This window comes from Copidosoma floridanum, unplaced genomic scaffold (assembly GCF_036245765.1).
Source record: "Copidosoma floridanum isolate Cflo_tuat_1 unplaced genomic scaffold, Cflo_Japanese_pri ptg000024l, whole genome shotgun sequence".
In the NCBI taxonomy this organism is placed as follows: domain Eukaryota; kingdom Metazoa; phylum Arthropoda; class Insecta; order Hymenoptera; family Encyrtidae; genus Copidosoma; species Copidosoma floridanum.
The window spans coordinates 2058534-2074246 of record NW_028321901.1 but is presented as its reverse complement, the minus strand read 5'-3'; the positions used below and the strand labels follow the sequence as shown (position 1 = coordinate 2074246).

At 34.6% G+C, this 15713-nt stretch overlaps 1 long non-coding RNA gene across 1 annotated transcript; it reads right to left on the bottom strand.

Annotated features, from left to right (window-relative positions):
* Positions 1-720: 720 nt before the first annotated feature.
* Positions 721-2243, bottom strand: LOC149373983 (uncharacterized). The gene is made up of 3 exons (XR_016293218.1): positions 2129-2243; positions 1651-1979; positions 721-1572 (listed from the first exon to the last, which is right to left on the bottom strand). It is a non-coding gene; the product is annotated as an uncharacterized LOC149373983 (long non-coding RNA).
* Between the last annotated feature and the right edge of the window lie 13470 nt (positions 2244-15713).

Below are 15713 nucleotides of genomic sequence, written 5' to 3'. Positions count from 1 at the left end.
GTTTCAAACTACAATCCATCCTAAATCAGAGATTCCTTGGTAAGTATCACTGCCAATTAAGCCACAGATTAATCTTACTTTCAATCTCTCTGTCCAAGTGCCAACCCTATTGAAACAACAGAAAACTTCTCTTGAAATAACTATTCGAATGAACATAGTTCTAGAAGATTATGATTTTCCATATTCATATCTAACATATTCTTCTGTCACTACTAAATTTGTCACAATCGTACTACATTCATACTACAAAAACATGCATTCAAACTTTATGTCCATTCAGAATATTTCATGTAATGTCCTGAACAATTGCCACCTCACGAGAAACGTTTGTTCTACCTATACTGAATTAATCACAAGGAATAACTAAATAACAGGCAAACTTAAAGTTTTAGAAAATATCAATAACCGTTATGCTAAACACACAAAAGAAGACTTCGCTCGCGTGAGATCAACGAAATACGACTTTTCACCAAAAAAATCTCAGCCTACTTTACTAAAAAATTCGATTCGCTAGCACTCTCAGACCTTCACTGCTTGAGAAGCGCATCTCTGCTGTTGCTATCTGGGTCTCATAGGCTGATTACTTTTAATTTACATTTCAGTTATATCCTGCCTACTAAAACTTGTTCGAATAAAATAAAAGTTGAATGTTCCAATCAAGCCTACAATTTACACAGTTACTCTGATTCTTTTGTCGCTATTTAAGACGTTATTGGCGTCGAACCTACCGTGTGTGACGTCATCAGTAATGACGTCACTACCGACTCGTTGTAGGGAAAATACGTTAGCAGCATAGGGGCGGAGTAAGGTTTTATTTATTTTCTCGACAACAAAGGTAAGAATCAATGTGATTTTTATTGTGATTTGTAAAGTGATGAAAATCCCTTAACATAAAATTTTGAAAGTTTAATAATTATAGTGACAAGAGTAATATCTATGTAAAAGTCCCTCATAACCTCTCCCAATATTTGTTTGTATTTCCAGTAACGTGCAAAGTCCATCAATTATCAATGCATTTGCCTATGTCTGCAATTTGTCAATTTGGAAAGTGCACCATTTCCAGTCGGAATTATGTTGAAGGAGAAAAGTTGCTGAACGCTAATCATATTTTAAAGTGCGGGAAAATATCAGAGATGGGAAATGTCATTCGCATTACAGCTTATTGCCTTCAAACGACTGATATAAATGGAAAACCACATAAAATCAGAGGAGAAATATTGTTAGATGGCAGTATAAAATCTTTTTTGTGTTCCTGCAAGGCTGGATTAAGTCAAAAATGTAAATACGTGCTGGCTGTTTTGCTATACTGCTGCAGGTAAAATTCAATTAATTTTTTTTTGTCATTTCAATGAATAATAATTTCCTAATTGAATTTTAGAAATGATATTGATGGACTTGAACAACTATCGTGTACTGATGTAAAGTGTGCCTGGCAAAAACCCCAAAAGAAAACTCTGGAGCAGTATAAAGCAACGAGGGTGAAGGATCATGAGTGTTACTCGTCATCGCACAGGGGTTGCGATACTTCAGATTTATCTGCAGACCAGCGTCAACGAATCATGGAGATATTGGCTAATATTCATAAAATAATAATTCAATTAGGAAATTATTATTCATTGAAATGACAAAAAAAAATTAATTGAATTTTACCTGCAGCAGTATAGCAAAACAGCCAGCACGTATTTGCATTTTTGACTTAATCCAGCCTTGCAGGAACACAAAAAAGATTTTATACTGCCATCTAACAATATTTCTCCTCTGATTTTATGTGGTTTTCCATTTATATCAGTCGTTTGAAGGCAATAAGCTGTAATGCGAATGACATTTCCCATCTCTGACATTTTCCCGCACTTTAAAATATGATTAGCGTTCAAACTTTTCTCCTTCAACATAATTCCTACTGGAAATGGTGCACTTTCCAAATTGACAAATTGCAGACATAGGCAGATGCATTGATAATTGATGGACTTTGCACGTTACTGGAAATACAAACAAATATTGGGAGAGGTTATGAGGGACTTTTACATAGATATTACTCTTGTCACTATAATTATTAAACTTTCAAAATTTTATGTTAAGGGATTTTCATCACTTTACAAATCACAATAAAAATCACATTGATTCTTACCTTTGTTGTCGAGAAAATAAATAAAACCTTACTCCGCCCCTATGCTGCTAACGTATTTTCCCTACAACGAGTCGGTAGTGACGTCATTACTGATGACGTCACACACGGTAGGTTCGACGCCAATAAGGAATAACAAAATTTTAAGTAAAATTGCATGAGTAACAAGTAATCATGCTTTTGCTACGTTTCTTTAAGATGTGGGAGATGCAATACAATACTACAATATATGCATACAAAAAAAAGCTCGTGCAATTCAGGATGGATTAACATATTAAACAGTGTTGCTTACCAAACATTATAATGTAATAGTGAATGAATTTAATAATGATCAAGAAGTGTCATTTGGTAATTTTTAAATACTCAACAATACTCTCATTAATATTACTTGACGCTTATTTCACTTAATATTACTGTTTAGGTCTCTTTAATAAGTTACGAATAATTTGTTTTGTAATTTTACTTACCTTGTCTTGTACAGAGTATTTTAAAAAATTGTGTCTTAGTACTGAAACGTTATATCTGAGCTTACGTCATTACATAAACGTGTCATTACACTTTATGTATAATATGCACTTGAAAAAAAAAAAAAAAAAAACTACAAGCATTTTTTTAATAAAAGAAATTAATGTATTGTTTTGCTTTTTTAGAATTATCCATAGTGATGACTCGTCGCATGTACTAATTATTTACGTAAAAAAAGCAACAAACCAACAAAATGTTTTTGAATACAAAAAACTAACTTATAAAAATTATGCATAGGTGGTTATAAAAAACAAAAATTATCAGTTAGATTTGAAAGCTGGCATGTTTGGATGGAGCAAAAGACTTAGCCCACGCAGCTATCGTCGATCGTACTCGTACTGTACAAGATTTTATATTTACAATGTGAGAAGTGGGTGGGGCTTAGGTTATAGGTCTGGGTAGGGGGGCTCTCCCGCTCCAGCTTGCTCTATGGAGAGAGGGTGATTGCGCACTGCGCATGCGGCGAACTCCCAGAAATCTGGGAGCCTTGGACTGGGGATGGATGTGGATGGGAAAGATGTAAGGAAAACCTGTTTTGCATTCGTCAGGATAACCAGTCCTTTGCTCTGCTCAATTTTCCAGATCGACGACACTGCAACTTTACCTCTGCGCCACCGCACAGTGGTCTCGAACGGTCTTTTTTCGTTCAAAATAACCTAGAAACCACACTTTTCATCCAATCTTAAAATTTTTTCTTTTAAACTAAAGCTAAGAAGATTTAGAAAAGATCTCTGTAAGCTGATTTTTAATTTTTTTTTTGTAATTAGTTGTACATAACCTCAAAACTCGAAAAATAAGAGAGCCTGATGAATAAAACACTGTAAATCAGTTATTGGGTAACTTATTAGGCTCTAAAACTACCAGATATTAGAGGTATGATCTAAACGCTTAATTTTCATGATAGTAAGAATAGTACAATAAATAAATCCAAAATGGCGAGTCCAATATGGTAGACCAAAACTCAAAAATTTCTCAAATCACGATGGAAATTACTACTCGAGGGTTTTTGAGGTCACTGATTACGAATCTTCTATTGCAACTTGTATTTTTAAGATGGCTAATCCAATATGGCGCGCTCTAGGCTCAAACGGTACTTTTTTGTTCTACATAACTTAGAGACCTCACCTTTCATCCGATCTTGAAATTTTTTTAACTTAAAGCTAAGAAGGTTTAGAAAAAATCTCTGGAAGCTAATTGTTGATTTTCTTGCTTAAATTAGTTGTACATAACCTGAAAACTCGAAAAAGGAGAAAGCCTGATGAATAAAACACTATAAATCAATTATTGGGTGACTTATTAGGCTCTAAGACTACCAGATATCAGAGGTATGATATAAACGCTTATTTTTTATGATAGCAAGAATAGTACAATAAACAATTCCAAAATAGCGAATCCAATATGGTGGACCAAAACTTAAAAATTTCTGAAATCACGATGAAAATCACTACTCAAGAGTTTTTGAGGTCACTGATTACGAATCTTCTATTGCAATTTTTATTTTTAGGATGGCTGATCCAATATGGCGCGCTCTGGGCTCAAATGGTATTTTTTTGTTCTACATAACTTAGAGACCTCACCTTTCATCCGATCTTGAAATTTTTTTTAATTGAAGCTGAGAAGGTTTAGAAAAGACCTCTGGAAGCCAATTGTTGATTTTCTTGCTTAAATTAGGTGTACATAACCTGAAAACTTGAAAAAGGAGAGAGCCTGATGAATAAAACACTATAAATCAATTATTGGGTGACTTATTAGGCTCTAGAACTGCAAGATATCAGAGGTATGATATAGACACTTGATTTTCATGATAGTCAGATTAGTACAAAAAATAATTCCAAAATGGCGAATCAAATATGGTGGATCAAAACTCAAAAATTTTTTAAATCGCGACGAAAATCACTACTACAGGGAAGGGGTTTGTGAGGTCACAGATTACAATTATGTTATCTTAACTTTTAATTTGACTATGGTGGATTTCTTACAGCAAACAAACACACATTACCTGATCACTCGCTAAAATCTTGATACATATTTTGATTCAGGGTTTTTTAGGATCACTGATTACAAATAAACTATCATCATTCGTGTATGGCAGATCTAGTACGATGACCTATCCAAAGCGCTATGATTATTGGCTTATCACAGGTGGAGGTGTAGAGAAAAGTACTATGGATTTCTCACTCAATTGAACAATAATTTATTGGTATGGGTATTTAAAATATACATATATTTTTCTTGTATCATAATTTAGAAGATCAATTTTCAAGCTTCTATACTTCAAAATAAGAGAGAGCTCTAAATATTGCGCTTGCAGTTAAAAGTATTTTGCAGTGATAAGCCAAAAAACTAAATTAAAAGACATTGTACTTCTGCAAATATGAGCGTGCATATCTTTGCCATTATTTCATTCTCTCTTACCAAGTGGATAAGATGTTCGCCAGTAAATCAAGAGGTTTTACGTTTGCGTCCCAGCATCAGCAGTTTTTTTTCTTTTTTTTTGATTTTTATATTATTGTATTGTTTACTTTTGGACACAAAATTAGGCATCAAAAACTTTATACAACAAAATTCTCTTTTTCGTTTAATACGTTTTAGAAACGTTTCGGTAATAGTAGAGAACATCTGAAAAACGTTTTCGTATGGTCTCTTCAAGTTACTGACAGCTATCATGAAAATCAAGTGTTTATATTATACCTCTGATATCTTGCAGTTCTAGAGCCTAATAAGTCACCCAATAATTGATTTATAGTGTTTTATTCATTAGGCTCTCTCCTTTTTTGAGTTTTCAGGTTATGTACAACTAATTTGAGTTAGAAAATCAACAATTGGCTTCCAGAGAACTTTTCTAAACCTTCTTAGCTTTAAGTTAAAAAAATTTCAAGATCGGACGAAAGGTGAGGTCTCTAAGTTATGTAGAACAAAAAAATACCATTTGAGCCCAGAGCGCGCCATATTGGATCAGCCATCTTAAAAATAAAAATTGCAATAGAAGATTCGTAATCAGTGACCTCAAAAACCCTCGAGTAGTGATTTTCATCGTGATTTGAGAAATTTTTGAGTTTTGGTCCACCATGTTGGATTCGCCATTTTAGATTTATTTATTGTACTATTCTTACTATCATGAAAATTAAGCGTTTATATCATACCTCTGATATCTGGTAGTTTTAGAGCCTAATAAGTTACCCAATAATTGATTTACAGTGTTTTATTTATCAGGCTCTCTTATTTTTCGAGTTTTGAGGTTATGTACAACTAATTAGAAAAAAAATTATAAATCAGCTTCCAGAGATCGGATGAAAAGTGTGGTCTCTAGGTTATTTTGAACAAAAAAAGACCGTTTGGGACAACTGTGCACCCTGTCGGTAGTACTTATACCTACTGCTGCACAGTGACAATCGTAACGTGCCTGTAATATGGGCTGAATTGGGCTTATGGTACAGCTTAGGTACTGTCAGGTTAATTATGTCTGATACAACTTAACTTTTAAAAACAAAAAAAAGTAAGTTGACAACTTAACTTTTAAAAACAAAAAAAGGCTGTACCTCGAAAAAGAAGCAAAATAGGAGGAAAAAAACGATTTCTACGGGTATTTTTAACGGGAATCTACCTGATCGAGGTGTGCAAGTATGAAGGAGTTAGACTATTCACAAACATAACCTTAATTATTTCCTTTTCAGACAGTACCTTGAAATGAACGAGTTAAAAAAGTGTTTCTTTTGTTTACCGTGTATGAAAAATTAATATGGACATTAACAAAACTAACGAAACATTTTTGTTACAATAGAACATCTTAAAATTCGAAAAACAGTCATATCTTGAAAAGGAAACCAGGTACACCATAAATAAATTTACGTATAGACAACAATTTTTGAGGTGAAAAAAATATATTACACAGATTCATTCAAGTGATCGTAATAATTTTAAAAATAACTAGTTATCTAAAAGGCAAAACTGCAACCTCTGTATCCAACCTATAAATTAACTAATTTTCTGTTCTCTATAATGTATAATAAGAAAAATTGTCACGTGACGGAAACCTATATTCTTTCTCTTAATTTTTAATTTATTAGAAATAAGTAAGGCACGTGCGAATTTTAATATTAAATCATTTGTCATGATAGAAAACAAATGAAATGAAAAATTACCACTGTGCAATGAAAAATAGCTATATGTCTATTGTTTCCCTTAATCTCAATAAGATATAGTGGACTATTTAACTTTTATGGGAGCCTAAGTTTAAAAAAACCTTTAATTGTCAGATACAAAGTTTCCAACAAGATTTAATTGTGGACATATAATGTCATATTAAACAAACTAATATTAATTTTAAATAAAGAAAATTTTAGTTCCGTGTAATAAGACAAAAGTACCTTTTTTCGGTACAGTATAGTGAGATTCTTGTTACATTATGCATTACATTACCAACAACTCATACATGTATTATATGTATCATAGCAAACATAGAAGTACTTAGCAAACGTAAATCAAAATACAAGTAGTATTTTAAGATATATGTATTCTATGCACGTGCGTGCTCGAATACGTAATAATATTAAAAATTTTACTATTTCGATATGAAATTTTTAAAGATCTGTTAAAATCAGGTGCATTCTAGTTTTCTCAGTTTTAATTATACTGGATTCAATAACATTTAAATTGGAAGTTTTTTTTTGCTGGAGGTCCTGGGACCCACCCACACCTGGTCTTTTTTGGTAACATTTATATTTTGTTGCTTTAGTATATGAAGTAAGAAAAAGATAGTTTAAAATATAAAACGCTTGTACATTGAGTACGGAACATCACAGATAAATATAGCTTGCACAAATCGATGTATTAAAAAAAATGTATTGGAAATGGTTATTAATTAGATTTTAATAAGTGTAAAATCTTATGAAAAACAGCTTTAAAAGTTACGGCTGAAAAAGCAGGGAGATAAACACACATATACACATGCATACTGCCGAATAGCCAAGTGCTGCTTTTGCAACCTCTACATGCAGTCTACTTTTACAGTGTGCATATTTATTATTGAAATATGATTTGTCGTGACCCAAAGATGTCGTAGTATATGATCAGCTGTACTTTTAAAATTACTAAAAATATATTTGAGAGAAATATTCACATCAAGAGGAGTAAATAGTGATAATTTTGTTGAGACATTTTCATGAAAAAAAAAAAAAATACACGGTGTGGACCCGATCTGTGCCTTTAGTCTTTTTTAATAAGTTGTGTGTAAAATAAATTATTGCTTTCTTAAATAATCCTTGCCTCAAACCACTTCCTCCCTCATTTTTCTACGACAACTTTTTCCATATCTTTGACGTCTCTTTGTCGAAGAATGCTGTACTTTGGCATCTTTTCATTCCACAGCACAAGACATTACATTCTTTACAAATTTCTTGCGTTCTGTAATGATGTGACTGCAGTTTTGAACACAATGGTTATGGAAGGATAGATCAATAAAGTAAGACATAGTCAGTTGGATGTTCATTTGTTTAATGTTCAATTCAACAAAATGCACAATACACTAATTATTATTCAAACAGTTACGATTTTTGCGGCCCAGCAAATGCAAATGTAATAATCAGCGATATAAGGATAGTACTGAAAAATTTTACAATTACTGGAGCAAGTAAATTGAAAATAACTTGATATTTTTTCTCTGTCAAGAACAACAAGGATATTATCTTGACATACGTACAAAAATAACTAGTTAAAAAACTACACAAAATAATACATCAGATAAAGTTAAAAACACTTTAGCTCATAAGAGCTCAGGCACTTCTATCTACATAAATGATTATAGTGACCTGTTACAAAAGTTATACTTTCATATACATTGAACGAAATTTAATACATATAATAAAATACAAGATTTTAGCAACTGTGATAATGGTTGGATATTAATCATTGACATTAAACTCAAGCAGAAAGATGATAGTTTTTTTGGTTTTACAAAAATTTTAAAAATTAATATGATTGAAACGAAAAATACCTCCTTTTACCACGTTAGCATTTCCCATATACTTTCAATGCACCTTTCGTATTGTTGCTATTGTTGGCCAATTCATTCAAATAGTCAGGAGTCTTGGACAAGAGATGTTGTTTCGTAATTCTTGGATGTTTAAAACTGGCAAAAATTTATAGATCAGCTATCACAGCCATTGGTCAGGCAACTCGAGAGGCATAAGACTGTTAAGACATGATCCTTACCCATGATGTCAATGTCAATGACTGTAAGATTGCTGGGCCAATAGACTTAACACCTTCGTTGATGTAGTTATGAAAATAGGTCCAGATTATAAGAGTGTGTGGAGACCCAATGAGTTGATTAACAAGGGTGATAATCATAAAAAAGCAATATAAAATCAATTTGCATGATTAGAAGCCCTTTAATAATACTTGGAGCTCTAACTTTTCTCAAGAAAATTTTTTTCGTGTATTATCATGTGTCAATTTCGTACATTACAATACTTTTGCGCTCCTTAAAGGGCCAAATGGAAATCTAGCCTTTATAGAAGCACAGCTGATTGCACTGCCTATCATTATATGTTATTTAAAGCAACGACGATTGGAAATAGAAAATAGCAGTTGGCTAACTAACATTTGGTGTAGAAAATGTTTCTGACGAGCTGAGTGTTGGTGGAAGAGAAATATGACACATAGTCAAGTTCGTGAAGAGTAATCTTTATAAACTAAATACGCGTTTTAATAGACTGCGAGCGCTCGAAAAGTATGAAGACACTGTATGCCGAATTGGGCGTATAGTGACCTATCGAGTCCTCCCTTGGCAGCGCCCCTCCTTCCACGATCCACTGACTGTTACGCGAAAATACGGTATTTTCAAATAAAATTTTCCATACCTATACTCAATTGCATGAAACGGTCTTATATGATGTACTGTAAATCTCGATAAATAAAAGTATGTTTGTAAGATTACTGTAAGTTGGTAATTAATTTTTTTACAGACATATCTTGAAAGGACCTTTTCTTACTTTTTTCTGGTAGTTTGCAAAAAGCTGACAGTCAATCTAGCTAAAATAAGGTGAGCATATTGTGACCTACAAAATCTACGCTCTGCTTAAATTTGGAGTCTTTATATTGCTTGCAACGCAAGTTATAAATTTTTGAAAAAACAGTCACAAAACACCGTTTACGTCACTTACAACAAAAATAGCTTTTAACTGATGAAGTCTTATTTTTTTCGTTTTTTTATTGTGCATTTTTTAATTATTGACATTTTTCTGTACACTGCAAAGTTTTTCTATTAATCGCAAAAATTACGTCAAAAATTGTGGAAAAACCACAATTATCTTCTCATAAAAGAAATCAATGTCTTTTATCGTATGATTCAATCTAGGGGTTATGCTACAGAATATTTCTATGGGATCTCGAAGTTCACTATTTGTCATTTGTTTACTTTTTGTACGGTTAAAAAATAGATATAGAGCTGACCGCAAATTTTCAGGAAAATAAAAATTTTGGTTGTGATTTAGAGGATACAGGTATTTTAATAAGAGGAAGTAAGTATAATCAATGTGCGATTCTGAATCATTCCGTTAATGAAAAAATTTTGCTGCCCTCCGGCTGAAAAGCGACAACGTCCCATCTTACTTAAAAAAACTGTTAAAGTAATTAGGGTTTAAAATTTTAAAGTCCATCCAAAGATTTAGCCAGACGTTGAGGCGGACCTGCTGTTAATTTATAAGCTTTTTATCGATCTCTTTGTAGAACGGAAGTGCGAATTTTATGGTTTGTAATTTGATGTAATTGACAGTTCTTATGCTCTACACTCAATAAAACTGCTTATTACGTTAAACAGTATTTGCAGTTACAACTATAAATTAAATTAAATAAAAACATAATATGTTTTTGAAGAGTTGTGAGTAAAGGGGGTGCGTCAAATAAAAACAAGTATTTTCAAGTAAGACAAAAAGTTTATTTAATTAGACTGCCAACCGACGTAAAACACAACTGACTTGAAACAGTTTACAGACTTTACAGACTTACTACTCACAAAACGAACAAAGACAATAAAGAGAGCTTACGAGAGATGTAGAAGGCACGGTAGCTTATACTGTACTGACTATATAGGGCCCACAGGTATCACCTTGCCTGTGGCGCTGTCTTACACACTATATATACTGCCTATTAAAAAGTCGTACATGCCAACAGTTCCTCCTGACTGAAGATAGCTAAGTATATCAAACAAAAATTATAATTCAAAATAGATACAAAGAACAAATGTTTTTTTTTTTTTTTTTTTTTTGTAAAATAAAAAGATAAATGTGTGTTCTTGTCTCAGCTTCACGGCTCTGGGAATGCATCAAAGTAGTCCATGAGTCAGTCCATGGCTCCTTTATCGCCTATCTAAAACAGAGACAACTCATTGGTTACCAGTCAGAGTCACAGAAGGTGTTCGTGATTTTGCTAGCAAATTTTTCATGAAGCTCGATCAGTAGAGGTTTTGTGAATATATCGGCCATCTGTTCTTCAGTATTCAGCCATCTGACGTTTACTCTATCATAATTTACACATTCTTTAACATAATGCTTATAAATTTCTGTCATATGTCTTAATTTACCACTGCCTATAATTTTAGCATTTTGCTCAGCTGCCTTATTATTGCACCATAGATCTGCAGGACACAAAGTATTATTTAGTATGAATTTAATCGAATTATGAACTGCCATCAGTTCTCTACATGCTTCACTCAGTGAGACATACTCTGCCTGACATGTTGACAAAGACGTATACGTTTGTTTGTGAGTTCTCCATGCCACTGAGTCTCCAAAAATTTTAATCACGTAACCACTTGTTGTTAGAGACCCTTTACAGTCGCCAAAACTGGCATAGGAGAATACTTCCAGCCCTTGCTGCCTTCCACAGTATGTTAGACCATAAAATTTGGTCCCTGCCAGATATCAAAACACTCTTTTGACCATATTCCAGTCTTCGTTAGTCGGACTTATTTGATGCCTGCTCAGCACATTCACTGCATGAATAATATCCGGACGTACAGTATTGGCAGCACATAATAAGCTCCCAACAGCCTTCCGGTAGGGAACGCTTTTAGTCGATCTGAACTCATTCAAGTCAATCTGCCTTTCTGATTGCTCTCTGTGTTTTCTTTGTTAATTTAACACGTAACTTGTGACCATAGGAGTTGTCACTGGCTTAGAATCATCAAACCCAAACTTTCAAAGTATCTTATTTATGTAATTGGTCTAAGTAAAAGTTAGAACTTGGTTTTCTCTGTCTCTTCTGAATTCAAAGCCTAAAAACGATTTAACTTCTCGTAAATCAATCATTTCAAACTCACTTTGCAGTCTTTCTTTCACAGACTTCAATTTGCTAGTATCATTACTTGCTATAAGCATGTCATCAATATAGAGAACCAATATCAGAATCTTATCTGCCTCATGCCAAGTAAACAGGCAAGGTTCTAAGATGTGAGATCTTAGATCTTTTTTCGTTGCTGCCTCCGAGAATCTTTCATGCCATTTTTTCAGACTGACTTTAAGGCCATAAAGGGCTCTCTGAAGCATGCATACCTTGCTCTGTTTTTCCAGATCGGAACAGACCAAATCTTCTGGTAACTCTACATGTATCTTGTTGTCAAGAGAACTATTTAAAAATGCCGTTTTAACGTCAAGCTGACATGCATATAGATTTAATTTATTGATTACAGCCAAAGCAGTTCTTATTACAGTCAGTCTTGACACCGGGGCGTAAGTCTCCGTAAGATAATACTCATTTTTATCTTTAAAACCCCGTATTACCAGCCGTGCTTTGTGTTTCTCACATCCTTGAGCATCAACCTTTTTCTGAAGAATCCATCGGGAATCGATGATATTCGGACGTTTATCATTTACCAGTCCTGCAGGTCTGTTTACCAACTTCCAGACTTGATTCTTTGCCATTGAGTCAAGTGCTAAGCCCGCAAAGCAGACGTCCTTTACACGACTTTCTAGGACCAAGTTGGCCTATATTGTTTCAATCAGTCTTTTTGGCCTTCCTCTATTCTGTTGTACCACCGGGGGCGCTTCCTCCGATGACACTGTCTCTTCTTTCTTCTTTTCGAATTTTAAAAATCACTCATCTAATTTAATATGTACAGTCACATTTTTCCAGTTTTTAATTGAATTTATACCAAAAACGTCTTTATACACAAAACGCTCGTTAAATCTGACGTCCCGACTTTCATAAGACTTTCCTTCGTCCGGACAATGCAGACGATACCTTGTCAGTATGTATCCTACCATAACTGCTCGTTTCCCTTTGGCATGAAATTTAGTTTCAGTGTTTCCCTGAACTCTCAAATACGCAATGCAGCCGAATCTTTTCATCTGACTTAGGTCGGTCCTTTTGTTCGGAGCCAGCTTCATTAAGGGGATTTCTATGTTATTTGAGCGATGCGGAGAACGATTGTACGAAAATACAGCTGCGTTTAGTGCCAACTCCCACATGTTTTCTGGGAGTCCCAAATCACATATCAGAGTTCGGACTTTTATTTAAATTGTTTTGTTCAGCGTTTTTGACGTATTATTATGTTCAGGGGTATCCGGACAACTCAGTTAGAGTTCAGCTCCAAGGTCATTTAATATTCTTCGCCCGGAGCCTCCCGTACACTCGGTACCTCTGGTGATCAGACCTTAGATAACCCACTTTAGCTTTAAACCCGAGAAGATTTTTACAGCTTTTTACAAAATTATCTAAACATTCACCCATATTACTTTTGTTTTTTATCGGGTAAGCAATTGCAAACTTGGAATAATCATCAATGAATACCAAAATAAATCTGTATCTTTTTGAGTAAGAGGGTAAACTAATAATTCCCATTGTATCTGAATAAATTATTTGCAGGGGTTGGGATGCTCGTTCGCGTACCGAAGGGAAAGGCAGTTTTTGGGATTTTGTTCTAAAACACACATCACAAGTCTTAATCACATCATCAAATATGGCTTCTTTCAGACTTTTTATTCCGGATAGTTCTTCTGCAGTTCCCTTAGATACCCCAACGAAGCATGGCCCAGTCTAACATGCCACAGCATGGCCCCGTTGTTATCTTTAAATTTTTTATAATTTTCGCTAAACGGACTTTAAATGTCTTTTATTTCTTCGGTCAGGACTTTATCAACTTCGTGAAATTTTCTGTCATTTATTAAAAACACATCTTAAAAACTGTCATCATTTAACTTACCGACCGAGCTCTCTGAATTTTCCGACTTATTATTTAATTTTATATCTGCAGTTGAATTTTCAGGAATAGTGTGTGCTTTTGACTCAGCTGTCAAGACTTTCATTATTTTGTTGTCCAATTTAACAAATTTAACCATTCAATAGGGTTTTTAATATATTTCTGATATCCATACATTTTGAGTATTAGGATCGAAAATACTTATCTCGTTGTCATCTAAATAGATCGACAAGTCTATATCAGCAAATTTCCGTAGCGACAATGAATTCCCGATCAAGTCGCGAGCACTCACCACTCCCTTTAACTCAACATCGTTATTGCAATTTTTAAGCAGCAAATTTTCCACTCCCTCCGTTTTCAAGTCTGCGGATGATTCTGAGTTTGCACATTTTATTTTACCAATTTTCTTTCTGTCGATATTTGTAAAGAATTTTTCTGACTTCGCAAAGTGATCAGTCGCTCCCGAATCAGTGACAAATTTAATTTTATTTTCTCCATCCGATTTTGAATTATTTATCCAACCTGCAGAGTTTGAAAACAGAGTATTGGGGGGCTTGATCAACGTCAGAGACTCACCTTTATTTGACCCTGAAGCATCTCGTTTTTTCTTTGTCTCCTGGTCCTGGTCAAAAACTTTCTGCCTTTTGGGATCTTTTTCGTCCCTGACGTAGCTAGAGTCCCTTTTCTGCCCAAATTTTTGGGAATTGAAGCGGCCTCGGCCACTGCCACGGCCACCGCCCCGGCCACCTCGATTCCCTCGACTTTCATGGCCCTGCCTTTCAAAATCCCATGAATCAGACTTATTTTGCTCACCACATCTCGGGCTGTATCTCTTGTGAGCTGGGATGTCATGCACGAACGTGCCACACGTGTAGCTATTCCTGAGTCCGGTACCTGCCTTCAGATACTTGTCAGCTATATGGTCCCAGTCATCACAGTTGAAGCAGCGTAGGCGGTCCTGGGGCCAAGAGGCAGTCAAAGCTGCCCTTGTGGGGCGACCTCCAGTGGCTTCTGCTAGGCCTTCTGACTTAATCCTTAACATGTACGACATGAGATTTTCATATGTCATACCCTTTCCATCCCTGCTTTGCATTTTAAACGTGAAGTCTGTCACCTGCACGCTAGGTACCGCTCCGATTACGGCAGTATAAAAGGCATCTCGCTTTTTTTCTTTAGAAAAGGGACCAGACGTACTTATAGTCTCATAATTTCTGACCAGATCCTCAAATTTTTCTATGAATTTGGCAACCGATTCTTTTCCTTTGTAAAATTTAATTTCATACAATTTTTTACGAATCGCGGCCGTTATAAGGGGCGTCTCCCCCTTTTTAAGTTCTTTCAGACTTTCCAATTTTACAACCAGATCTTGCAGACAAAAAGTTCTTAAATGATATTTTTCCATTACTCTACTTAATAAAATATCTCTGACTTTTAATTTGTCTTCTTTGATCATGTCTTCGTTAATAAATTCCGTATTTTTTTTCGAAGAATCAATGACATATAGTAATCCTTTAGACCAGAGTTCAGACTTAAATTTATTGAGGAAAACTTCGAACTTCAGATCTTTAGACAGATGATAATTGTAAACGTGTTGAGTATCACGGCCAAATTTATGTATTTGACTGATGGTTGTCGCGAAAAGTTCCGCGCTGCCTTCAGACAAAGTTTCATTTTTTGTGTCATTCAAGAACGTTTTCAATTTGTCTTGCAGACTCACCCGTGTTCTGTCGTTGCGAGGAGTTGATAACTGCAGGGGTGCCCCAGTTGACAATTGGGCCTCGGATAACTCTGTCCTGTTCACCTGCTCGCCCAACCGGGACAACCTCTGGTCAAAATTGCCCATGACCCAAATTATCTCCTCCCTTG